This window comes from Lactuca serriola, chromosome 3 (genome assembly GCF_051521515.1).
Source record: "Lactuca serriola cultivar US96UC23 chromosome 3, Lser_US96UC23_V15, whole genome shotgun sequence".
In the NCBI taxonomy this organism is placed as follows: domain Eukaryota; kingdom Viridiplantae; phylum Streptophyta; class Magnoliopsida; order Asterales; family Asteraceae; genus Lactuca; species Lactuca serriola.
Window position 1 is genome coordinate 194,023,486 of NC_136410.1, and position 26,770 is coordinate 194,050,255.

At 37.8% G+C, this 26,770-nt stretch overlaps 1 pseudogene; it reads left to right on the top strand.

The window, feature by feature from the left end:
* Positions 1–9,230: 9,230 nt before the first annotated feature.
* Positions 9,231–13,864, top strand: LOC145095954 (uncharacterized; annotated as a pseudogene).
* The last annotated feature ends 12,906 nt before the right edge of the window (positions 13,865–26,770 follow it).

Sequence of the window (26,770 nt, forward strand, 5' to 3'; positions counted from 1 at the left end):
CATTTAGTTATTAAACTTTTTTTCGTTATCTATTTGCCATTGAACTATTGAAATTGTTCATATTTTACCCTTATGACCGGCTGTTACCGGCTCTTATGACCGGCTGTTACCGGTCATAAGGGTAAAATGTGAACAATTTCAATACTTTAGTGGCAAATAGATAACGAAAAAAAATTTAGTGACTAAATGTGAACAAAATCGAAAGTTCGTTTCCCTCTAAAAAGTTCAATGACTAAATGTGAACAAACTTCCTCTTGTATTATGTTTTAGCAAATTATTTATTTTTGTTAAATTGTAGTAATATTTATTGATGAAGAAATCTATGAAATAAAAAAAAAACAGAAACCTGAGAATATATTTAAAAAAAGCAAAAACCGAAACAGAAATAAAAAACCAATGGTTTGACATTTTCCAAAATAAAAAATCAAAATTTCCAATCTCCCTCTATATAGAGGTGTTTACATGTCTCTCTCTCTCTCTCTCTCTCTCTATATATATATATATATATATATATATATATATATATATATATATATATATATATATATATATATATATATATATATATATATCTCATGTCATAAAGGGGGAGTTTTAGATAGAAAATTCTGAATTGAACGCTTTCTCATTCCCTTTTTGGTTTTATAATCATTTTTCGATTATAAAAATGGGGAAGGATTTAGATATGGAAATCCGAAAGTTGAATTTTTGTAAAACCAAAATCAGATTGGAAAATTGTGATTTTTTATTTTGGAAAATACCAAACTATTGGTTTTTTATTTCGGTTTTGGTTTTTCATTTTTTTTAACATATTTTTTGGGGTTTTGTTTTTTTATTTCATAGATTTTCTTCATCAACAAATGTTACTACAGTTTAGCAAAAATAAATAATTTACTAAAACATAATACAAGAGGAAGTTTGTTCACATTTAGTCATTGAACTTTTTAGAAGGAAACGAACATTTGATTTTGTTCACATTTAGTCACTAAACTTTTTTTCATTATCTATTTGCCACTAAACTATTGAAATTGTTCACATTTTACCCTTATGACCGGTAACAGCCGGTCATAAGGGTAAAATATGAACAGTTTCAATAGTTCAATGGCAAATAGATAACGAAAAAAAGTTTAGTGACTAAATGTGAACAAAGTCGAAAGTTCGTTACCCTTTCAAGTCATTATCCCTTTTATTTATTCTCTTTCATGTTAAAAACCCAAATTTCTTTTAATGGATGAATAGAAACATATTGTTGGTTTCTTTTTCAATTTTACTACGATTTCTTTTATAAAATTGTTTCATAATTTTTATGTTAGAATACCTGATTATGGTACAAAATTTCATAAATAGGCGTCAAAATTCAGTACACATCTAAAATATCTTTAATGCTTTATGATTTAGGTGGGTCTTCAGCGTGGATCGTCTAAAGAGTATAGTTTACCTTTTTTTGTCATTTGTTCTTATTAAGTCTCAGTATTTCATATTAGGTTGTGATTCATGTTATTCTAAGTGATATATGAGTGTTTTATGGGAGTCGTGTCCACTAGTGAATGAAACTATTAATGCTTCAGTTTAACACTTGGAAAATCATTAAAGTTGATGTTTTATGTGGCCTTGTTTTGAATGTCGGTAAGCATTCATTATCGATGGTTACTCATAAATAAAAATTGTAGCGATTGAGAAGCGAAATTCTATAAGTAAGGTATGGGGTTCAAAATTTGACACATTCAAAATATAGTTAGTGTTTTGCGATTTACCCCTATGTGATGGATCGGGACGGTTCAACGTGGCCAAATAGTACACTTTACCATTTGTTTAAAAATGTTTATTAAGTATCTTGTTGGCTTATTTTAGAGATAGTTGGTGTTTGTGCTAAATCATAGGTAGCCTAGTTTGAGATTGATTTGAGAAACCTTGTGAAATGAACTTTGATGACCTCCGAGAAGGATAATTCGAATAGGTTGAACCATTAGAGGTTTCATATTGTAAACATTTTGATGTGGTTTTGAAATCTTTTTAGTGATAGGTTTCGTGGCATCGAAGAAGAAAACCTTTGGAATATTTATTTTATCAGAAAGCGTGGTGAATTTTGTACACAAAAAATCATTTTGTGTTGTCAGTGAGATTAAAAAGGTATATGTTGATGTCCTAAAGGTATGTCTTTTTGGATTTGAGGTTTGAATGTATGTTATGCACATGTTCTTATGTGGGAACCTATATAACATTAGTGTTGTAATGAATGTGATTCATTGATGTTGATGAATGTGAGTTATTGGGTTAAACTTGGATCATATGTCATTATTTTAGTCTTATTAAAAATTCATATCTTTTCTTGGTGGAATTAGCATTAATAGTATGTTATAGTTTGATTATAGGCATGTTGGTCAAGAATGAAACTTCACATTAGTGGAGATGGTAAATAGTTTTTTTTGTTAATATCATGGGAATCTATTTGATGCTTGGTAGTTTTGAGACATAGATATTTTTGTAAGATTTGTGTCTTTGGTGATTCTCATTTTGATATATTAATTATGATGATTATATGAAGACAAATTTGTTACAAATAGGTTTATTGCTTTTAAAGACAACCTGGAAGTTTTAAAAGTGAAGATTAGAAATTGGAATGTTAATTATATCAGAAGATAAAAAAAATAGATAGGTTGGTGATTTATGATATAGATTATATGAGATTGTTAAACTTATTCATGAGGGGACGGGATCTCAGTAGCTTACTGATGAAAGAGTCAATCTTACCATAAGGTTGCGAGTGAATGATAAGTATAGTTGTTAGTGATGGGTTTTATATGTTACAAAAATCATATTTTTGGCAAAAGTACATAAACCCTAAGTTCGCATACACCCTAAAGGATCTATGTTCTCACTATGATATGCAAACAACAATTTGAATTCAAGAACCCTAAAGTACATTGTTATTTTCGATTAGTAGTAGGGATAATAGAAAACATAACTTTTAGTTTATTAATGTAAACAAACTAATAATCCTTCTTTGTAGAACTTCAAAAAGCCAGCGCCATAAATCTAGTGCCTCTGATATCTCACACCCAAACCCTAGTAAATGGAGGCTATTGAAGAGAGAGGGGTAGAAGGTATGATTTTCGGCTCTAAGGGTTCTTAGAAGAGTGAATCCGAAAATCCTAAGTCCTTGGGGGTATTTATAGGGCTTAAGGATGTGTATAAAATGCATGTTTCTTTTTGGATAACTCTAACCCTTATCTTCCCCCCCCCCCAAAGCAATCCTAAGCTTCCTATAAGCTTTAGAAAACCTCTATAAAACCCCTCTAGAACCCCCCCCCCCTCTCCTAAGGAGGTTCTAGAATTAGTCAATGTTCAACTTTTGGACATTGACACTTTTAATTCTTCTACTTTTAATTAATTAAGTTAATCCCAAAATTAATTCTAATTAATTTATGATTAAATTTTAATTAAATGTTATAATTTATAATTAATATATTTTTCTCAAAAAATATTAATAAATTATTTATTTTGATTTCTAATTAATTTATTAATCATATAATAAGTTAATAAATCATCATTTCTCTCCACAAATCATTCCAATCAACTACTAGATTTCAGGGAAACCCAAAAGGACTTTGCTAACAGTTCAAGTTCATAATAATTTAGTTAATGTCTTAGACACCTAATCCAACATTCTTCCACTTGGATAAGTCTATAACTAAATTAAACAACAAAGTGTGCTTTCCAAAGCAACTGTCGAACTCTGATCTAATCAGACATTGGTCCTAAGATAAGTGATCAAATATTCCTCCCTTCTTCAAGATATCGTATGGACACAAGACATGAATTAAAATCAATCTCATTGTCCAAGTTTTGTTTCCTGATTTTTTATTTATAATGACGACATAAGACTTCTAATTGAACCCATCAATTTAGTCCTGGCTAGGCCCAACACAATTGTAGCACCTGGTTCTTGGTACGTATTATGTTATTAAATCTTCAATTATTTTTGCATTTTTGGCCTTGGACTCGGCGAGTCAAAGGAATGACTCGCGCGAGTAGAAGCAGGATGAGATGCGGAGTTTAAGTTGCGGACTCGGCGAGTCGGGTCCCGGACTCAGCGAGTAGCCGCTGTCTGGACAAAAACCCTAATCCAGGGATTTGCACCCTATTTAAATGACCTTATGCAGCCTCCATTCCCCCCTTTATGCTCCCAAACACTTCTCATAGCAAACCCTAGCCGTTCTTGAGAAAATCTAAGGCTTTTGAGTGATTCTTGTGAGTTTTGACCTCAAGGAAGAAGGAAGAGCATAGAAGGATCAAGAGAAGACTGAAGGATTCGAGTTTGGTTCATCATTTGCAGTCTACAGAAGGTATAAATTTGAACCTTGCTCAATCATTTGTTAGATCCCTCTTTGAGGCGATTTAGGGCTTTTATAAGCCATTTTTGGTGACCAACCATGTTTGCAAACATGGTTGGGGGTTTGAGCTTCTGGATCATGTCATTATTGGAGTCACAAGGCAGATTTGGGTTGCTTTTGCACCCAAGGAAGGCCCCATGCAACAAAAGAACCATTTTAGAGCCTTTTAAGCTCTAAAGTCCCATGCATGCATGTAAAGTTTTTAACTTAACGTGTTAGATCGAGTTTAGGGGCTCGGATCTATCTTTTGGACAAGTGTTGTACATCAGAAATCGAAGTTTTAAGGAGGGGATGTGACCGACTCGGCGAGTCCATTCCTGGACTCGGCGAATCCAAGGGTTCTGTCCCATATCAGTGAGGGTCAAAAGGACCAGATGATTGTGGAAAGGTTTTAGGGAGTCCCGGGAAGTGACTTAACGTTCTGGACTAAGCAAATTGTTCTGGAAATTCATGGTACTCGGCGAGTGCATGAACCGACTCGGCAAGTCCAAGGCAATCTTCATAGAACTCGAAGAGTTGTTCATCAACTCGGCAAGTCGAGGACAGAATCTGTTCATCGGATGAAGATTAAATCGACGAGTTGTTCATATAACTCAGCGAGTCAAGGGCAGGACCTGAGTATCAGTTGATGATGAACTCGACGAGTTGTTTATACAACTCGGCGAGGTGGATGAGGATTCAGTTAATCTTCATTTATGTTGGGACTTATTGTGTTGCGTCTTAGGGATTTTTGTATATATCCGGATTGGGCCTGTCCATCCGTGATTATCTCTTAGGGTTAGACTATATATATGCATGCATGTATGCATTATGTTTTAGACGTCTTATTAATTACGCTTGAGTTTTGTAACCCTACACACCTCTACAGACGAAGTTCTTAATCGAGCTCTTCTGAGGTGTTGAAGAATTAATCATACAACGTATTCAAGCCATATTCTTTTTCACTTTACGTACTTTCTTGTTTGCGTACTTAGAATCAATCGATCCTGAAAGAACTTTGTTCTAACAATTGGTATCAGAACAGGAGTTTGTGTGATCAATACGCATTCCTTCTGTATTCAGAATTCCTTAGGGTTTCCGCTTTTATCGTATAAATAACAAGTCATCTTCTTCGTTTCGAAGGCAACTTTGTTTTAGATAAAACCCTAATCTCGAGTTTAAAAGTCTGATTCTAAAAACTCAACATGTCTCACGATGATTCGCAAACAAATCCCATTAACATCTCAAACAACATTGGATCTACAACTAGTATACCCATACTCTATACTCAAGGCTATGAAGTATGGGCACTTCACTTTGAAGACTACGTGATAGGTTCTGAAGATCATGGCTATCTCATTTGGGAAGCCATCACTCTTGGACGGTTTGTTCATTCGGGAACGAACGCTACTGTCAAGAGTCAACAGGAGTACAACAAACTGGTGGCAGATGAACAGAAGATGCCACAGGATGAGAAAGACAAGTTGCTGTGTAATGTGAAAGCCATGCGAATGATAAGATTCGCCTTGCAATCTGACACCTTTCAATTAGTGGGTTCATGCACGACTGCTATACAAATCTGGGACAGATTGAAAGAACTCTATTCAACTGATGAAGATCTGGAACACTCAACTCAAACCTTGTTGCTGTCAGAATTTGGAGCTTTCAAACAGAAACCAGAGGAGAAACTCATATAGACGTTCGATCGGTTCAATCATCTTCTCCGCAGAATGGTCAAGCATGGAATAGAAAGAAAGTTAACTGAGCAAAAGGTGACTTTCATGAACGGACTAAGAACCGAATGGATGGTTGTGGTCTCTACCGTAAAAGTGCATGAGCAGTTCAAATCTTACTCGCTTGCAAAACTTGTGGGAATCCTTAAGTCCCATGAAAGTGAAGTAACCAAAGAAGCAAAAGTGGTCTCTGGCATGGGATCACTGGCTCTCATATCAAAAGGAAAGGTGTTGTAGAAGAAGAAGAAGAGTCGAATATATCTGAATATGACCTTACAAGCGAAGAATATGCTATGATGGTCACCAATCCAAAGAAGTTTGCTAGAAGAAAATTTCCTATCAACAAGAACCGAAACTGGCAAGGAAGTTATAGTTCCGAGAAAGTGAAGGATGATGCGAAGATCGCCTCTCAAAAGACTGAAGACAAGAGTGAGAGCAAACTTGCAGGAGACTCGGGATACAACTGCAACTACTACCATGGCAAGAACCACTTGCAAAGGATTGTATGTTAAGGAAATTGGTTGAGAAGAGAGACGGGGAAGATGATGAGCCATATTACATGAGAAAGATGGAAGAGATCAAGAACAAGAAGACAACTAACGGCACAAAAGGTACGATGAATGCTTTAATTGTGCAGGAAAAGGCTGATGAAGACGAGTTCGGTGGCATGGAAGTGTGGTCAACCGACTCTGAGGATGAAGAAGTAAGACAGCCCACTCATGGAAGGGTTATGTGGCAAAGGAAGTAGGTTCGGCCGAGAAGTGCTTGATGGTCACCGCTGGATCATCAAACGAAAGTGCAGATAAAGAATCGAACCTGAGTGAAGACAAATGCTTCGTGCCAAAGCCTGTCAGTGAGCAGATCAACGGCTGCGATCGATTGATAAAAAAGGTACAAACCATCCTCGAATCACTTAAAATTCCATTAACAAATTATGAAGAAGAATTAAACGAATTAAAATTTAAATTCTCTAACTTAAGTGGAAGTCTCATGCAAACCCGCTTAGCGAATTCTAAGCTAACTGACCAACTCAGCAGGGTGTCTTCAAAGAGTGAGGAGAGAAGGATGTGGATCGAGTTGAAGGAGGCGGAGTTAGGTAAAGCTAGGGACGGAAGTTTTATTTGCAAAAAGACATTTTGAAAATTTTGAAACAGAGAAATGTTTTTTGTTTAATTGCTAAGCGTTTATACACTAATATAGCTCAATTGCATTTAAGCTGTGAGATAGGGAAGAAAATCCATAAGATGATTTTACCTTTTCTTGAATTCAAGGAAGATGAAGTAATAGCAGAATGCGAATCAGTAGTATCATCAGAAGAGACGTCCATGTCATACAAAATTGGTCTAGACAAAATAGAAACCTTCATAGATTCAAAAGAACACAAATGCATGTTAAAAGACATTTTAGATGAAAATGACAAATTGAAAATCAAATCGGACACTATTCACTCATTTGATCAATCCAATGCCAAACTAACCTCTGAAAGTATAATAGACTTAGACAACGCATCTGAATTTGATGAGATGAGTGAGATATTTGTAGAAGATGTAGTTGATTGCTTCGAGTTTACGAAGAGCGAAACTGAGAATGATAAACCATTAATCTCAGAAGATTCGGTTGAATTTGCTCGTCTAGCAAAGGATAAGGAAAATAAGCTTAAAGAAAAAGCTGTGGTTTATCAAAAGGTTCAAACCGTGCCAAATCAAGTGTATGCAACTGAAGGAGTTACTCATAGACAAACAGAAGAACTAAGAGTCTTGGTAGAAAAAGATAATGCAGAAGGATGCGAAGAGTTCTTCTGGTCGGCTCCCATAGATAATGCAGACGAAACTGTAGGCTTATCTGAGTAGACCTCCTGGAAAGTTAAAGGAAGATACGTTGCTGAACCCTTAAATAAACCCTCGAGTTCTGACAAACCAAGCACGAGTGGAACCAAGGTCATTCCTATAGAACAGAGAGAAGAACCGAAAGCTCAAGTCAAAACAACCGAAACCCAAAGAGAGAAGCAAAAGGCAAGCTTCAATATGCTCAAATCGCAGAAGGAACTAGCTGAGCAAAAACACTTAAGAAATCAAAGATATGCTAAGAATTTGAATGAGCGAAAGAGTTACTGGAATTCACAAAATCCCAACTACGTTCCTCCGAAGAAGGTTTCAGAGGACAAAGGAAAAGAAAAAGTAACAGACAAATTCAGCCCAAGTTCTTACTATTCCAAGTCTGAGATCCGAAAATCCACTTTCGGTCCCTAATCTAGTTTCGGTCCTAAGTCGAGTTTCGGTCCTCCTAACAGATGCAAACCCAGTTTTGGTCCTCAATCTAGTTTCGGCTACAACAAACCTCAAAGAAAAGCAACCTTGAAAGGAAAAGAAAAGCTAACTGCTGATAGTAGGAGCAACAATAAACAATCATCAACTGATCCTAGGAGTCAAAAATCATCAAACAAACTAATCCATGAACTCAAATTTAAACAAGATAAAACAAAAATTAAGGTGTATACAATTAAAAGAAAAGATCAAACCACATTAGTAAAAAGAACATACTTGGTTGATATTTCTACTGCAATTCCTTTTTCTGTGAAAAACTCACAAGGACCCAAGAAACTTTGGGTTCCTAAATCTGCTTAAATTTGCAGGTAATGAGTGACAAGTAGTTCGACGAAGAATGGTACATAGACAGTGGCTGCTCGCGTCACATGACAGGGAGGAAGGAAGAACTTAGAGAATTTCGTTCGCTGAAAAACGGTGGCTGTGTGAAATATGGGAATAACTCTTTTGGAACAATCAAGGGATATGACATGATAACAAACGGTGACTTCACGATTTGAAAAGTGGCTTACGTAGAAGGTTTACAAGACAACCTCATAAGTGTGTCACAATTAGTTGTGGGCACAAATTTGAAAGTTTCATTCGATGATGAGGGGTCAGAGATAATCGAAAAACAAACCAAGAAGGTTCTGTTGAAATCCGAACGTAAAGGAGAGATGTATCCATTAAATCTCAATCCCATACGAGGAAAACCAACAATATGCTTGCTAACAAAGGCAATACAGATGATTGCTGGTTATGGCATAGACGACTATCGCACCTGAACTTTAAAGACATTAATAAGTTGGTGCTTGGTGATCATGTTCGTGGACTTCCTCTTCTCAAATTTGACAAGGACCATCTGTGTGCAGCATGTGAAATGGGGAAATAAAGCAGAAAGAGCCACCCTACACGAATCAACACGAAGATAGCTGAAGCTCTTGAACTCTTGCATATCGACTTATGTGGACCTTCGGTTATTGAAAGCTTTAGTGGAAGTAAGTATATTCTTGTAATTGTAGATGACTTTTCACGCTTCACCTAGGTTTTCTTTCTTAAACAAAAATCAGATGTAACTCCCAAGCCGAAAACATTCATTAAGCAAATAGAAGTACAGCTGAGGAAAACAGTGAGGAATATCAGAAGCGACAATGGTCTGGAATTCAAGAATAATGATTTTGATAGTTTTCTGGCTGACAAGGGAATAACTCATAACTTTTCGGCACTTTATACACCACAACAGAATGGTATTGTTGAAAGACGAAACCGTTCTTTGTGTGAAGCAGCCAGAACCATGTTAAGTTTTGCTTCACTTCCATTATACTTCTGGGCTGATGCTGTTGCTACTGTGTGCTATACTCAAAATCGGTCCCTGTTGAACAAGAGATTCTCAGTTACTCCATATGAGATCCTGAACAACAGAAAGCCGAATGTCAAGTTCTTCCATATTTTCGGTTCAAGGTGTTTCATTTTCAACTCAAAAGAGAACCGAAATAAGTTTGATGTCAAAGCCGATAAAGGAATCTTTATGGGATACTCACTAACGTCGAAGGCGTACAGAGTATTGAACAAACGCTCAAAACGAATTGAAGAAACTTACTATGTCACCTTCGACGACTGCTATATGAAGAAAGTTTAAAGAAAAGAAAGTGATATGGGAGACATTTTTCCAGAATCAGGACAAGTCTCGGTTCCTATAGCCAACTTGTTTGAAGAGTACATGCGTCTATTTGATGAACCAGAAAAGGAAGCAACCTCAGAAGCGAAAGCCACAGATAACAAAGTTGAAAATCTTCAGAAACTCATAGATGAAACTGCTAAAGAAATGGAAAATGAACCTCCAATTGCTAAGAGTAATCCATCATTACATGGAGAAAGTTCAACTCCAACAGAAACAAACAAAGCATCTTTCGAAGGGGAGGATTCAGTTTCGTCTCCATCTCTTAAAGGCCCAGAAAAAGAGGAAAGTTCGGCTCAAAGTCCACCTATTGGTAGTACAACCGAGGGGGAGAAATCTACTCCCACAACGAATGCAACCTTGAGTGAAGACACATGTTATACTTTACCAATCGAGGGGTAGAAAGAGACCGAAAGCACAATTGATGAAGGCAAATGTGATATCTCTGAAGCTGAAGTAGAAGTGAATGCCGAATTGGATTCAGTATAGGACCCAAATTATCCTCCATTGGTGAAATGGACCAGAGACCATCCCAAGGAACAAATAATTGGTGAAACATCTGAAAATGTTCTCACTCGGTCTCAAATAAAGGCGAAACAAACTACATTATTCTCTAAAGTTGAATTTTGCATATTTAATTCATTTGTTTAAAAGATCGAACAGAAACGGTAAATGCTGCACTTGATCATTCAGATTAGGTCCAGGCAATGCAAGATGAACTTCATGAGTTTGAACGAAACCGAGTTTGGAGGTTGATACCTACACCAAAGGATGCCTCTGTAGTTGGATTGAAGTGGGTTTTTAGAAATAAGCTGGATAAAGAAGGGAATGTTATTCGCAATAAGGCTCGGTTGGTTGTGAAAGGATATTGTCAAGAAGAAGGGATAGATTATGAAGAAACCTTCGCTCCTGTAGCTAGGTTGGAATCAGTAAGGATCTTCTTGGCATATGCGGCTCATAAAAACTTCGAAGTTTTCCAAATGGATGTCAAATGTGCCTTCTTGAATGGAGAATTAGAAGAAACAGTCTATGTCGAACAACCGCCTGGGTTTGTAAACGAGAAATTCCCTGATCATTGCTATGTGCTAGATAAAGCAGTGTACAAATTAAAGCAAGCACCGAGAGCCTGGTAAGAAACCTTAACTCGTTTTCTAAAAATGTCAAAATTTAAGCAAGGTTCGGTTGACCCTACCTTCTTTCGAAAGAAAGAAGGCGAACATCTAATGATTGTTCAAATTTATGTTGATGATATCATCTTCGGCTCTACGAATCCTAGCTTAACAGCTGAATTCAGAAAGTTGATGGAGACTAAATTTGAAATGAGCGCAATGGGTCCAATTAATTTCTTTCTTGGTTTAAACATTAGACAGGGAACAGAAGGCATATTCATCAACCAGGAGGCTTATACAAAAACCTTACTGACAAAATTCGGAATGACAGGCGACTCAAAAGTAAAGGTTCCAATGGAATTTGGCACTAAACTAACACCATCTCTGGAAAAACCTGCTGTTGACATAACAAAATATCGTCAAATGATAGGTTCACTTATGTATTTAACAGCTAATAGACCAGACATTATGTTTTCCGTGTGTTATTGTGCCAGGTTTCAAGCTAATCCAAGAGAACCACACATGGTTGCTGTGAAGAACATTTTCTGTTACCTAAAGCGAACCTCTTCTCTCGGTCTCTGGTACCCTGCAAGATCTGGATTCTTCATTCAATCTTATTCTGATGCTGATCTAGGAGGATGTGGACTGGACAGAAAGAGCACCACAGGTGGATGCCAATTTCTCGATGGAAAACTTGTTAGCTGGCAGTCTAAGAAGCAAACGTGCGTGTCATTATCTACAACCGAAGTTGAGTATATTGCTGCAGCCTCTTGAACTTCTCAAGTAATCTGGATTCAAAGTCAACTGAGAGACTATGGGCTAAGCATGAAGAAGATACCTCTTTATTGTGACTCAGAAAGTGTGATAAGGATTTGTCACAATCCAGTGCAACATTCAAAGACTAAGCATATTGCACTTAGATACCACTTTATTAAAGATCATGTTGAAGATGGGAACGTAGAAGTACATTTTGTTCGATCTGGTGATCAACTGACCGACATATTCACTAAGGCATTACCAGAAGCACTCTTTAACAGAATCTGACAAGGCCTGGGTATGATGGAAGCAGAGTCGGTACCGAATCCTTAATCCTCTCACTAAAAAATTAGACAAGCGAAATGGAGCGACCGCTTGGTCTATTTCAGCTCCTTAAATTTTGGGAACCGAAATACACCGGCCGCTCGGTCTATTTTGGCTCCTCAAATTTTTGAGAACCGAAATGAACCGACCGCTCGGTCTATTTCGCTTCATTCAACTAAGATAAGGTTTCGATTGTAAATTGTTTACGATTCTTTTTCTGTTTTTATTCTTTTTCAGAAAACCTCAAAAATCCAAAAATATTTTCTTTTTTTGTTTTTATTCTTTTTCAAAAAACCTCAAAAATCCAAAAATATTTTCTTCTTCTGATTTTATTCTTTTTCAGAAAACCTCAAAAATCCAAAAATATTTTCTTTTTCTGTTTTTCTGTTTTTATTCTTTTTCAGAAAACCTCAAAAATCCAAAAATATTTTCTTTTTCTGTATTTATTCTTTTTCAGAAAATTTTAAAAACTCAAAAATATTTTCTTTTCTTTTGTTTTGTGTGTGTGCTATATTTGTTTGTTTTTGTCTCATTTCGGTCTCAAGGATACACGAAGAACAGAAAATGGAGCTGGTACAGGTATTATGTGTATTTTTTGAACTAATTAAGGGTCCCTAGAAGCATGCTGCTGCATGTTGACTCAAGCCTCTACGACCTAGAGCAAGGCCTTAATGATTCGATCCAACCTATCGTTTCTTCCCAAATAGGAAATTCTTATTTAATCGGTCTAGAGCTACCTTACTCTTCTCACATGAGTTAAGAGTTTCTCTGCTTTGTCCTCTTAAATAGAAAAAGGTACCTTTATTTCTTTCACCATCCTCAAACCATTCTCCATCTACTATCGGTTCACTATTGTTACCCTAGAGACTTTTGGTTTTTACCACTGAGGTTTATGGTTGCACAACATCTGTGTTTATTATCTTAGATACGTATACCACGTGCTGAGTGAGACCTAAAATTCAACACCCATAATGAATTAACGATGAATTTCTATATTCAAGCTCTTACTTGGTACCGACTGAAATCTTTTTTTTTGCGAGGTCTTTTATGAATATGTCTAATACCAAGACTATTCTTCCCATAAAGATCCAATTTTTTTTTTTCAGATTTCTATACATTCTTTTGTCATCACAAACTACCACCTGCCTACTTGTTCAACAGACCACATCGGTCTCACAAGTACTTCTTTCGATCCTAGGTCTTATTTTAAGTATTGATGTTCGGTTGAAGATAAGCCACCATAAGCCTATGTCATGAAAAGAAACCTTTCGATGTTTATTAACAAACACTTGATCGTATTCTCGGGAATCCACACAAGCACTTTGAGTCTCTCTTGACTTCGAAGGAAACGATTCTTACCCGAAATCCTCTGTTTTTCGTCTAATTGTCAGACATCACTCACAACCCATACACATTTGATTTATTACTTTATCTTTTGTCACTCTAATGCACGAAATTTTTTAATTTTCCCCATTCTATTGATGATATGTTTGAGTATATTTGTCATCTAGTGAATCAAGGGCAATTCAGGTTCCGATGGTACATTCTAATTCAAATGCAGATTGCTGAAATCTTTTTGGGCGCGTGAATTTGAACGGTCGCTATATGCACGCGTGCTGATGCCTACCTAGGAACATCCAACCTGTCAAATCACGCTTTTTCAGGCTACTTTTTAGAAGATAATGTCACAATCGTCACGATTTTCTCTCTCCTACCAACGGTATATAAAGGGATTGCACGATTCTTTGTCTTCTACCGCTTCAAAGAATTCTAAACTGTAACGACGATTTACACTGTTCATATTCTTCCTTTGATCAACAATGGCGACTTCTTCTTCTGCACAAGATCAAACTGCTTCATCTGCCTTTCTTACCATCAAGCCTAATCAAAATATGATTATTGAACTCACTCCTTTCGTGTATGATTCCTACATGCTGCATGTTGTGGAGTGTTTGAAGTATTCCCTGCTAGTTGTTGCCCTAACCCAGTTCAAGGCGGTTCCAATGTCATTGTTATCTCAAGTTTACTCTTCTGTATCATATGACAAGAACAAGGAACGAATCTATTTTCAAATCCACAACAAGAAGGCCTCTATTTCCAAAGGGAGGTTTTGTTCGTTGCTTCATCTCGTAGTTGATTCTTCGGTGGTTTCTCCTGATTTTATCACCACCGTACAACTCTTCTCAATGATGTATGAGATGGGCTACACTGATGTCTTGACAACCATTGCCAAAGTCAAGAAGTCCTGTCTACCATCTCAGTGGAATGGTCTTCTCACTTTGCTGATAAAAGGCTTGGCAGAACGAAGTGTTGGATCCGATGGCACTGGCAAGGGGTTTCTGGCCATTCTCTACGGTTTGTATAATGGGTTGAACCTGGACTATGGGTCAATCATATAGTCTCAGGTTGTGCAAAGTCTGAACACATCCACTCGTCATTCCGAAATCTCTTGTGGACGATTTTGGACCATTATTACTCAAAGATCCATTGACACTTTGGAAATTCTGGTGATGAAGGATGCTCTAATTGCGTCAATTGCAACCTTCCACACGAAGAAGATCATCATCTCTGACCCAGTCAAGTTTCGTCACAATGGTTCAATTCCAGAGACAATGTACCGAAGTGTTACCCCACACAGTAAGGTGATGGTCGACTACAGCAAGCTTCATCCCACAAAGCCGAGAGCTCTTACTACCGAACAACAAGCTGCTTTAGATGCTCTTGACAAGCCGAGTAACCGAGGCAAACGGGTGACTACAAAGAAGGAGACAACTGAGCATAAAACTTCTAAGCCTTCCAAAAGCAAGAAGCGAAAGTCAGAAACAGAAAGTTCTTCTAAGCCGAAGAAGATCAAACGAATGGAACGAAAACCTAAGGGTCCATCTCCTTCACAATCTGACAACGAAGATGATGAAGAAGCCGCATCTCCACATGTGTCTCCAAGAGGTAATACTCCACCTAGATCTCCTTCCCCAACTCAAGAAGTCAACATTCCAACTCCACCTCCATCACCAAAACAATCCCCTCCTAAACCAGAAGATGTTAAAATTCCAACTCCAACCCCTTCACCAAAACAAACAACCCCAAAACTAACACCACCGAAACAGCCAACTCCAACACCGACACCGAAAGTTCCAGTTTCGATTGTTCCCACTACTACAACCGAAGCTTCTCTACCACCTCCACCAGTATCTTCTGTTTCTATTTCCACAACACCTTTCTCTACTCCAATCATTACCCCAGTCACAACCACTACAATCCCTGAACAAACAGCAAGGGTCAACGTATCTAATACGGGGGCACCTACTGTATCCGACACCCCTGTCATCACTATACCTCCCTCGCCAACCCAATCAACCGGTTCCGGTGCTACTCTTGGAGGCGACAATGATGAGTATGTCTCCACATAATTTAGTCCCTATCGGTTACAATCTGATGAAGATACTGAAGCTCCAATCAACCGCCAACACTTAGACAGTATTCATGAGAAGTTGGATAAATTGCTTGCTGATACGAACGCCTATGGAGGAGTTGTTCTTAAAGCTTTTGTGGAGACAGCTATAGAGCAATATACACAAGCTATGGATAAATCAACCGATGCCATCAAAGAATCGACTTCAGTTTGCAAGAAAGCTTCTGCTGATGTTACTGAAGTTTTTCGCACAACTCAGATATTTTTAGATTCTTTGAAAGGGCATGCAGATACGAATGCAGCTAAAATTCATGAATCGGTTGCCTCCCTTTCTCAGTCTTTAAAGGAAGAACAAACGAAGTTTGAAGAAGTTCGTTCCTCAATGAAAGCTGATAATGCCTCTCTCATTAGTTCGATTTCCTCCAAACTGGACTCTCTACATGCAGATATTGCCAAATAGGGGGACTCTAAAAGAAGAAATTGCAAGACAAGCCTCTACGATCGCAGTCCAGCACGTGCAACTTGCTCAGGCAGAGAAGGAGATTTCATTATTGAAAACTGAAAGAGCTGTCTTCCGTAGTTGTGCCAACGATGTTAAGGACAGGTTGACCAACATACTTGGTGCTCATGATCCGATTCTGAATCTCACCATTCGCAATCATCTCACAACCAAACTGCTTCCCGCCCTTGCTATTCTCCATGAAAGGATAGGTGTTTCGGAGCCTTTTGTTACTCCAAAACAAGGGGGAGAGGAATCTCAGAAAGCAACTATCACAAAAGAACTGAAGGATAATGTAGCTTCAGGTTCTGGCCCGAAAGAAAAGTTGAAACAGATTGTACATGACAGCGATAGTGATACAGATGAGACTATTGCCGAGGCTCTGGAAAGAAAGAAAAAGGATAAAGAGCTGGATGAAAATTTGAAAATCACAAAAGCGGATGAGGAAACAGAGCAACGAAACAAAGAAACCGAAGATATCTTACAATGTAAGAAAGCTCTTTTTCCCGAATGGACTCGGGATGTGTTGATCAGTCAAGCAATTGAATCACCGAGTTTCTACTGGTTAGAACCGATTGCTTCGTTTGACTGCGAAAATTCCAAGGACTCACAGTTTGATATGCCGATTACAAGGAAGGAATTTACTTTTCATTGTTTTGATTCAACTGTTGAGGTTCCGTTTCCAAGTCCAAAGGTTGACCGAGAGCTTATCGAATGGTATTTGAAATATGGTCAACCTCAATATCTGACATGGAGTGCACAAAAGATTACAACTGTCAAGGTATTGAAGCCGACTCCAGCTGGCAAGTTTGTGAACGTCCATTTCAAAGTTACACGAGGAACTACAAACTCTGTTTCGTTGATATCGCTTGCTGACCTTCCCAATCTTAATCCACACGATTGGATTTTGCTTGTCAACATTCTGCTCAATAATTCCAAGGAGTATGAACCGATTATAGAACATCTAAAAAGAATGTTGGGATCCTATATCCATGAAGTTGCAACAATGGATCAGGAGATAGCAAGGGTAATGAACAAGAAACCGACAGTCAAGCCTACCCAAAAGCCCGGTGATGTGAACAAGATGAAGATTGGGCAAATTGACTCAACTCACTTAACTGTGATGTTTACGAAGGGTGATGCTCATAAGTTCTTGTTTACTTTGGTAGATAAACATTTGTTTTCTACTGACTTCCTGGAGCACATCATCAATTTGATACATCGGTTAAAGCAGAACTCGGATGCTGATAAGAAAAATTTTACTGATATGCTTCGGTGGTATATCACTTTTCGGTACCATTTTTTAGCTATCATACCAAGAGTGTTCAAGACAGTGAAGAAGCCCTCGGTTCCTAAATAGAATTGAAGTCTCGGTCCCAAAGACGCAAAGGGGGAGATTGTTGGGACTTATTGTGTTGCGTCTTAGGGCTTTTTGTATATATTCGGATTGGGCTTGTCCATCCATGATTATCTCTTAGGGTTAGACTATATATATGCATCCATGTATGCATTATGTTTTAGACGTCTTATTAATTACGCTTGAGTTTTGTAACCCTACACACCTCTACAGTTGAAGTTCTTAATCGAGCTCTTCTCAGGTGTTAACGTATTCAAGACATATTCTTTTTCACTTTACGTACTTTCTTGTTTGCGTACTTAGAATCAATCGATCCTGAAAGAACTTTGTTCTAACAATTTAGAAGGAAAACTCATCGAGTCATCGCCTAACTCGACAAGTAGAGACGGGTTTGAGGTCTAATGGAAGGATAGGGACTCGGCGAGTTGGCGAGCCAACTCAGCGAGTCAGGTCAACTAGAAGTGACTTTGAATTTGACTTGGTCAGGGGGTAAAATGGTCATTTTACCCTAAAAGTAGATGTCAGTTTCTGACTAAGTGTTTTGTGGGAATTTTAGCCGGAGGATTTCTGGAGCAGCAGCAGTAGCAGTCAGAGGTTTCCTGTGCAGTTCAGCAGCTACTAGGAGGTGAGTTACCTTCCAGTAGCGGCGGGTCTACGGCCACAATGCCGGCCCACCAGTAGGGATCGTATGCTAGATGTTTTTCTTTGTGATATTCATCCATGTTGTTACTACCTGATATGTTATATGCTAGCGTGATATGGTATGTGATAGTGATAGAGTTCGGTTGTTAGGACCGAAGGGTAGGTTAGACACCCCAGATATGCCTAACAGTATGTTATGATATGTTTAGCTGCTAGCATGATAAGTTACATGAGACAGAGGTAGTAGGAGGGGAAGAGTCCCCGAGATTCGGTTGTTAGGACCGAAGGGTAGGTTGGACACCCCAGATATGTCTGACAATAGATTATGCTATGATATATGTAATAGTAGTAGTAGGGGGTGAAATAGTCCCCGAGGTTCGGTTGTTAGGACCGAAGGGTAGTCAGCACCCCAGAATGGCTCGACATGGGTAGGTCAGCTCCCCAGAATGGCTTGACACGGGTAGGACGGCACCCCAGAATGGCCGCATGGGTAGGTCGGCACCCCAGAATGGCCATATCGGGTAGGTCGGGCACCCCAGAAATGCCTGGCAGTATGTATGTGATATGATTGTATGGTATGTGGTACGATGGGGGAACTCACTAAGCTTCGTGCTTACAGTTTTCAGTTTTGGTTTCAGGTACCTCTTTAGTGAAGGGGAAGGAGCTGGCGCGGTAGCGGAACATCACACACACACACACACACTTTGGTTTTCCGCATTATGAGATGTTCTGGGATTGTACTCTGACATTATTATTATTTTCATGTTTTGGGTTTGCAACACAAGATATGTTTTATGAAATGATATGATCGGATGATGTTTTAATGCAAATGTTTTACAAACTACTTAATTTAAATGAAATTTTTGGGCGTGAAAATTGGGTCGTTACAATAATATGTCAACGCCAATTCACCGAGGGGGCCAAAGATATTGCTTTTCATGTTAGGGAAAAAGGAACAAATAAACTTTGACTTATGTGATTATATCCTTTACTCATCAAATCATACATGACACTGTGTTCTATAACATCATGTTACTGATGTGTTTTCGCAATACCAATGTATAATTGACTTATAAATTACAACCCATGTAACTTCGTTTTAAGAATATAAGATATTATCATCTTAGAATTACTCATGATATAATCCATGAAGTAATTCTCTGTGCATGGGTTATCCAATACTTAAATCTCTATTTCCATGTACTCATGAATGTTGTAGCAATACAACTGTTATGTCTAACTCCTTAAATAATCTACAACCCAACTCATGACGGTCTTTATTCACTACTTACTTCCTAAAGTATGGGCGACTGTGGAATTTCAATAATTAAATTATTCTGGAAGTAAAACATGCAAAGCAAAACACAATAATAAATAACTGACAAAGGCAATAAACAAACCCATAAATAATCTCTATTATTCAATCACCAAGAATCAATTCCATTTATTTTGGTACAAGTTTCAAAATATTCATCTAACTAATAAAAACTAATATCATCCCTCAAACCAATCCTTCTAGTATGTTGATTAAGATTAATCCTGCTTTGAGCCTTTTTTAAAGGATCTGCGGGATTCTCTTCTGATGATACCCTCTTCACAATGAGGTGACCTTCTTCTACTTTATGTCTGATATAATGGTACTTTCTGTTGATATGTCTTGACTTGCCATGGTCTCTCATTTCTTTTGTCAAAGCAACCACACCTTCATTATCGTAGGAAAGTTCCATTGGTTCCTGAATAGTTGGAACTACTCCAAGGTCTCCGATGAAGTTCCTCTACCAAGCCGCTTCCTTTGATGCTTCACTTGCCACTATCTACTCTGATTAGCACGTAGAATCAGCCTTTGTGTCTTGCTTGGAACTTTTCCATGAAACTGCTCCACCATTTAATAGAAATATCTAGCCCATCTGACAACGAAAGTTGTCTCTATCTGTCTGAAACATGGCGTCATTATACCCATTCACTATCAACGTGTCATTGTCTACAAAGACTAGAATCATATCCTTTATCCTTCGTAGATACTTGAGAATGTTCTTTACTGCTATCCAATGACATCAGCAAGAATTTCCCTAAAAGTGACTGACCATGCACAAAGCAAAAGACACATCAGGGCGAGTACATGTCATAGCGTACATGATCGATCCTACAACCGAAGAACAAGGGACTCGACTCATATCAACTATTTTTTCATCCGTACCGGGGCTTTGAGTCTTACTCAACTTAGCATTGTTTTCAATAGGTAGCTCTCCGTTCATGGAATTTTCCATACTAAACCGTTTTTGTACCTTGTCCAAGTATGTACTTTGACTAAGTCCAATTAGTCTTTTCTTTCTATCTCTCAAAATTCTTATCCCGAGAATATAGGTTGCCTTTACTAGATCCTTCATAGCAAAACACTTTTCAAGCCAAGATTTGACTTCTTGCAAGGTTGGAACGTCGTTTCTTATAAGTAGTATGTCATCAACATACAGTACTAGAAAGGTTACTATACTCCCACTAGCTTTAACATATATGCAAGACTCGTCCTCACTCCTAGAAAAACCAAACTCTTTGACTTTTTCATGGAAGCAAAGATTCTAGCTGCGAGATGCTTGTTTCAATCCATAAATGGATTTCTCAAGCTTACACACTATATTGGGAAACTTTGCATCAACAAAACTCTCTGGCTAACTCATGTAAACATCTTCAACCAACTTCCTATTAAGGAAAACAATTTTGAAATCTATCTGCCAGATTTCATAGTCATGAAAGGAAGCTATGAAGAGCATTATCCTAATAGATTTTCTCTTGGCCACTTGTGAGAAGGTCTCATCATAGTCAATCCCTGGGGTTTAAGTAAATCCCTTTGCAATCAATCGTGCTTTGAATGTGTGCACATTTCCATCCATGTCGTTCTTGTTCTTGAAGATCTATTTGCATCCAACTGTCTTTCGACCAGATTCTTTATCAATCAAATTCCAAACTTGGTTGTCATACATGGACTTGATCTCGCTGTCCATTGCGTCTTTCCACTTTGAAGCATCAGGGACTGTCATTGCTTCCTTGTAGTTAGATAGCTCATCCAAATTTACTAGTGTTTGATCATTGATAAATGTTTCACCATCTGATGTTATATGGAAACCATATAACGTTGGTGACATACTAACTCTACTAGAACATCGAAGAGGTAATGAACTGTCAATTGGTTCAATTAGAATTTCTTCGTCTGGTTGAGTGCTAGTATTTTCTAAGGTTCTTTCATTGATATACTCTTGAATCTCTTCAAGGTCAATAGTCCTCCCACTTTCCTATTTGCATATGTGCTCTCTCTCGCGAACGACTCATCTTCGTGCTACAAAGAACACGTTCTCATTAGATCTATAGAAAAAAATATCCAAAAGACTTCTATGGGTAGCCAATGAAAATACACTTCTCACTTCTGGCTTCTAACTTTTCATGAGTCTCTCATCTAACAAAAGCTTCACAACCCCAGACTTTGCTATGTGCTAACGAGGGAACTTTCCATGTCCACATCTCGTGAAGTGTTTTGGCAACCTTCTTAGTAAGGAAAAGATTGAGGATATGGGTGGTTGTCTCTAAGTCATACTCTCAAAAGGAGATAGGAAGAGTGGCTCGACTCATCATGGAACAAACCATGTCCCACAAGGTCCGATTGCGCCTATCAGCCACACCATTAATCTGTGGTGTCCTAGGAGGAGCCAATTGTGAAACTATTCCACATTCCCTGAGGTAGTCGTGGAACTGTATACTAAGATACTCTCCTCCTCAATTAGATCAAAGCATCTTTATCTTCCTCCCCAATTGATTCTCGACTTCTGTCACACCCCCGAACCAGACGGCGGAAACGTCAGAGGGCTTGCGTGACTTTAATTGAATACCATCACAATGAATATACATGAATCATAACATAAGCATCACCATGCATCAATATATTACAACTGAAATTGTTCACATCAAATACATTGTTTTACATTACACATTCATAACATAACTAGTTCGAGTGTTTTTAACTTAACATCTAACATTACTTCTTATAAATCTTCCGCTTACCTATTACCTTAGAATAAAAGTTATTTTGGAAAAAACGTCAACATATGAAATGTTGGTGAGTTCATAAGCAATGTTGGGATAAAATGATTTGTGTAGTTTTGTAAAAACCCAGAAAATCCGATATTTTCTGAAAAGGCTTTTGTTTATCAAAGTGTGAGATCCATAAGTTGATGCATTAATGATTTTAAAAACATATATATATATATATATATATATATATATATATATGAAGGGTATTTTGTATTATAGTTAGAATATTTCGAACGAGTAGTATTGAATTCCCCGGAAAACCCGATGTTTCCCGATGCTGAGATGTATTTGTGATTACTGATTTTTGTATTGTCTTAATGAATGAATATTGAATTAACCCATATTGTATATCGTCCTAAGTATGTCTACTTTAATTTCAAGTAATCCTTAACAAATGAAGAGAAGGGGAGTATTATGTCCCACTACTATCGTAAGTTCCTTAGGCTGTCGTGGATGCGAAAGACACGATGGTCCAACTCGCATTTGATTACTGTGACCTTACTAGCTTTTCTAGCGGGACACTTTGGCCCACTAGCACACAAAGCTATTGAAAGTCCTTTTATAAAATATTGGGTCATTGAAGGCCCAATAACATATAAGTGTTATCCCTTTGGGCCCAAAGATCATGTTGGTGGGCTTGCAAGGCCCAAAAAGCATAATTTGAAACTCATAAGCCCAAAGTTTGTAGATTTACTCATTGTAGTCATCACGTATCTATTGAAGTGTTTTGATTTAACGTTTGTTGTTTTGTATTGATTCGAGACCGAATCATTTCGTTTATAACGATATTTGGTATTGTAGGTGTATTTGTTTTTCGTTTTGTCGCTAGCCGGATATCTTGTATTTTGTCTTAATGAATTAATTTGTTTAGAAGTATGACTTGACCCTTTTCACTACCTTTCATTTATAAAACTAACACTTTTAGTCCTTTATATAAAAGAATTTCATTTTTAGTCCTTAAAAACATTTTCTTGACACTTTTGTATCATAAACTTGTTGAAAAGACATTTTTAACCCAAATTATATTTAGTAAACAATTTTAGCCCTTCTAGAATGGTGTTTCTCGGTTAGAACCCCAAATTTCGCAACTTTTATAGTTTTGGCCCAAAATACAAAAATTTTACATTTTGATCCTTTTGGAGTTTAAAAACATTTTTTACCTTAGAAATAGTTTTATTTCACTTCATGTCCCCTGTTTTACAGAATATTACAATTCAGCCCCTTAAAAACTTCAATTTTCGCAATTTTGGGCTTGTTGGGCCGAAAAGCCCATATTTAGCCCAATAACTCAAATTTTTGCATTTTAAGTCCTTTGAAAATTCTAATATTCAGACAAATGATTATGAAAACTGTTTTGACTCTTTTGACCCTCAAGAAACCATGACTTGGCAGTTTTTACCCCAAGTTTTGTATTTTTTACATTTTAAGTCCTAAAATGGGTTTTATGTTAAAGTATGTTCCTCATAACCGTATAAGCTATTTTTCTTAACTAGCTTAGTGTAAAAGAACTTAGTTTTTGTTTGTATCCTTTCTCATGTCATAGATCTCGAATTATCACTCTTTTTGTTACATATTTATCTAAAAAACACATAACATCACACACATACATGCATAAAATCACATATAGCATACATATACACATAGATCTACACATTTCTTGTATTCTCCCCCATAAAACATATGAAAACCGAAAATAGAGGGGTATGAAACTCACCTTGAGTTGTAGTTTCAGTTTTGAAGAAGACTAGAAGAAGAAATTTCGATCCTAGCAAGTCTTCTTGGTAGATCTCGAGTTTAGTGGCTTAGATGATGTAAGAACACAAGTTTGAATAGATTTAGAAGAGATTTTTGATGAAATGAAGTAGCTATATTATGGATCCAAACATAAAACTACCTTGGATGATGATTTTTGTGGAAGAATCTCTTTAAAAGCCTCTTAAATCTCGAAAATATGGAGAGGAGTGGAGAGAGTTTCCTTGAGAGAATTTTGAGTAAAGTGTGTGTGTGGAAATCCTTTTGGTGGGCTTGGGGCAAGAATGGAGAGGGAAGAAAAGAAAATTTGGGCCTGAATGCTTAAGTCCATTTTATGGTTAAGTTAGGTGATTTCTGGCCCAATAAAAATCAAAGATTGATTTTTATGACCTATTAGGGCTAATATAAATTTGTTTTGGTCCAATAAGGCCCATTAAAGTTAATCTAGTTTATTTTGGGTTCATAAGGCCCCAAAATGTTAAGTTTCATGTATATGGGTCCAATTAGGGCCCATTTGAGAGTTCTAGGTTCAAGATAGTTAAATTGGAAGCTCATTGGTCCATTAGGTCGAATAAGGAAGTCCTACTTCAAAGTGAACTCAAATTAGAAATCCAAAGGTTTCCAATTCTTTGTTGACCATTTGTAGGGCTAGAATGAAGTATTTGATGAAGTTTTGTTGTTATAGAATAAGCATCATTCATGCTTTCATTTTATTGATTCATAGTTGTTATAAGTGTTGTGATTACAAGGCACCAAGATTTCTAGTTGTGACATCATCCCCCCGTTAGAGGAAATTTCATCCCGAAATTCTTTTGAAAGATAGATTTGAGAATGCAAGAATAGATGTGGGTACTTCTGCTTCATTTGATCTTCGCGTTCCCATGTGAATTCTGGTCCGCGTCTCGTGTTCCATCGAACTTTTTACGATCGGAATGCGGCTCTGTTTGGTATGCTTTACCTCTCGGTCCATGATTTCAACCGGCTCTTTGATGAACATAAGGTTCTCATTGATTTCAATTTCCTCTAATGGAATGACGAGAGTCTCGTCAGATAAGCACTTCTTCAAGTTGGAGACGTGGAACACAGGGTGTACACTGTTGAGCTCGTCGGGTAGTTACAATCTATAAGCCACTGGGTCGATTCGGGCAAGAATCTCGAATGGTCCAATGTATCGAGGGTTTAGTTTGCCCAGTTTTCCAAAACGAATCACTCTTTCCAAGGACAGACTTTTAGTAACACCCTATCTCCGACTTCGAATTCCAAGGGCTTTCGTCGTTTATAGGCGTAGCTCTTCTGTCTGTCTCGTGACGATTGTAGTCGTGCTCTGATCTGAATTATCTTCTTGGTCGTCTCGTGTATGATTTCCGGTACCATTAAGGCGTTGTTTGGAGTTTTCCCTCTCGCTAACTGGGTGTCTCCTACCTCAGCCCAGCACAACGGTGATCTACACTTGCGCCCGTATAATGCTTCGAAAGGAGCAACTTTGATACTCGAGTGATAACTGTTGTTATACGAGAACTCGATCAAAGGAAATTGGTTATCCCATGATCTTCTAAAGTCTATTACACACGCTCGGAGCATATCTTCCAGTATTTGAATGGTTCACTCGCTTTGACCATCCGTTTGTGGGTGGTAGGCAGTGCTCATATCGAGTTGTGTTCCCATAGTTTTCTGAAGCACTTGCCAAAAGTGTGAAGTAAATCTACTATCTCTATTTGAGATGATGGATACCGGTACTTCGTGGAGTCTCACAATTTCTTTGATGTAGATTCTTGTCAGGCACTCCATCTTGTATGATTCTTTTATTGGCAGGAAATGGGCAGATTTCGTTAGTCTATCAACTATTACCCAGATCGTGTCCAAACTGTCCGGCGACTTGGGTAGTTTGGTCACGAAATCCATGGTAATCCTTTCCTATTTCCACTCAGGAATTACTGGATGCTGTAGTAATCCATAGGGCTTCTGATATTCAACCTTTACTTTAGCACAAGTGAGGCACTTGCTCACGTAAGTGGCAATCTCTGCCTTCATATTTGGCCACCAATAATGTTGCTTAACATCCAAGTACATCTTGTCTAAACCCAGATGGATGGAGTATTGCATCTTGTGAGCCTCGTTCATGACTACCTCTCTGAATCCCCCAAGTTTAGGGAACCATATGCGGTTCAAGAAGTAGTATGCTCCATCTTCCTTCACCTCCAAGTTCGTCTCCATTCCATGTAGTGCTTCACTTGTTTTGTTTTCCGCCTTCATGGCATCTAACTGAGCCATTCTGATTTCGCACTACTAGTCGTTTAGCAGTTCGAACCATCTTCGTTGCCTCATGTTTAGCTCCTTTTGATTCAATATGTGTTGAAGACTCTTGTGGTCAGTGAAGATAGTGCACTTGGTACCGTACAGGTAGTGTCTCCAAATCTTCATGGCGAAGACCACTACTCCCAGTTCCAGGTCGTGGGTCGTATAATTCACTTCGTGTGTCTTTAGCTGTCGAGACACGTAAGCTATCACCTTTCCACACTGCATGAGTACACAACCTAAACCCTAATTTGACGCATCGCAGTAGACTATAAAGTCTTCTGTTCCTTTGGGTAGTGATAACACCGACGCACTGCAGAGTGCTTGCTTCAGAGATAGAAACGCGGCTTCCTGCTTGTCCGTCCATACGAAGGGTACACCTTTTTGTGTAAGCGAGGTAAGTGGCTTGGCGGTTTTAGAGAAGTTCTGGATGAATCTTCTATAATAGCCTGTGAGA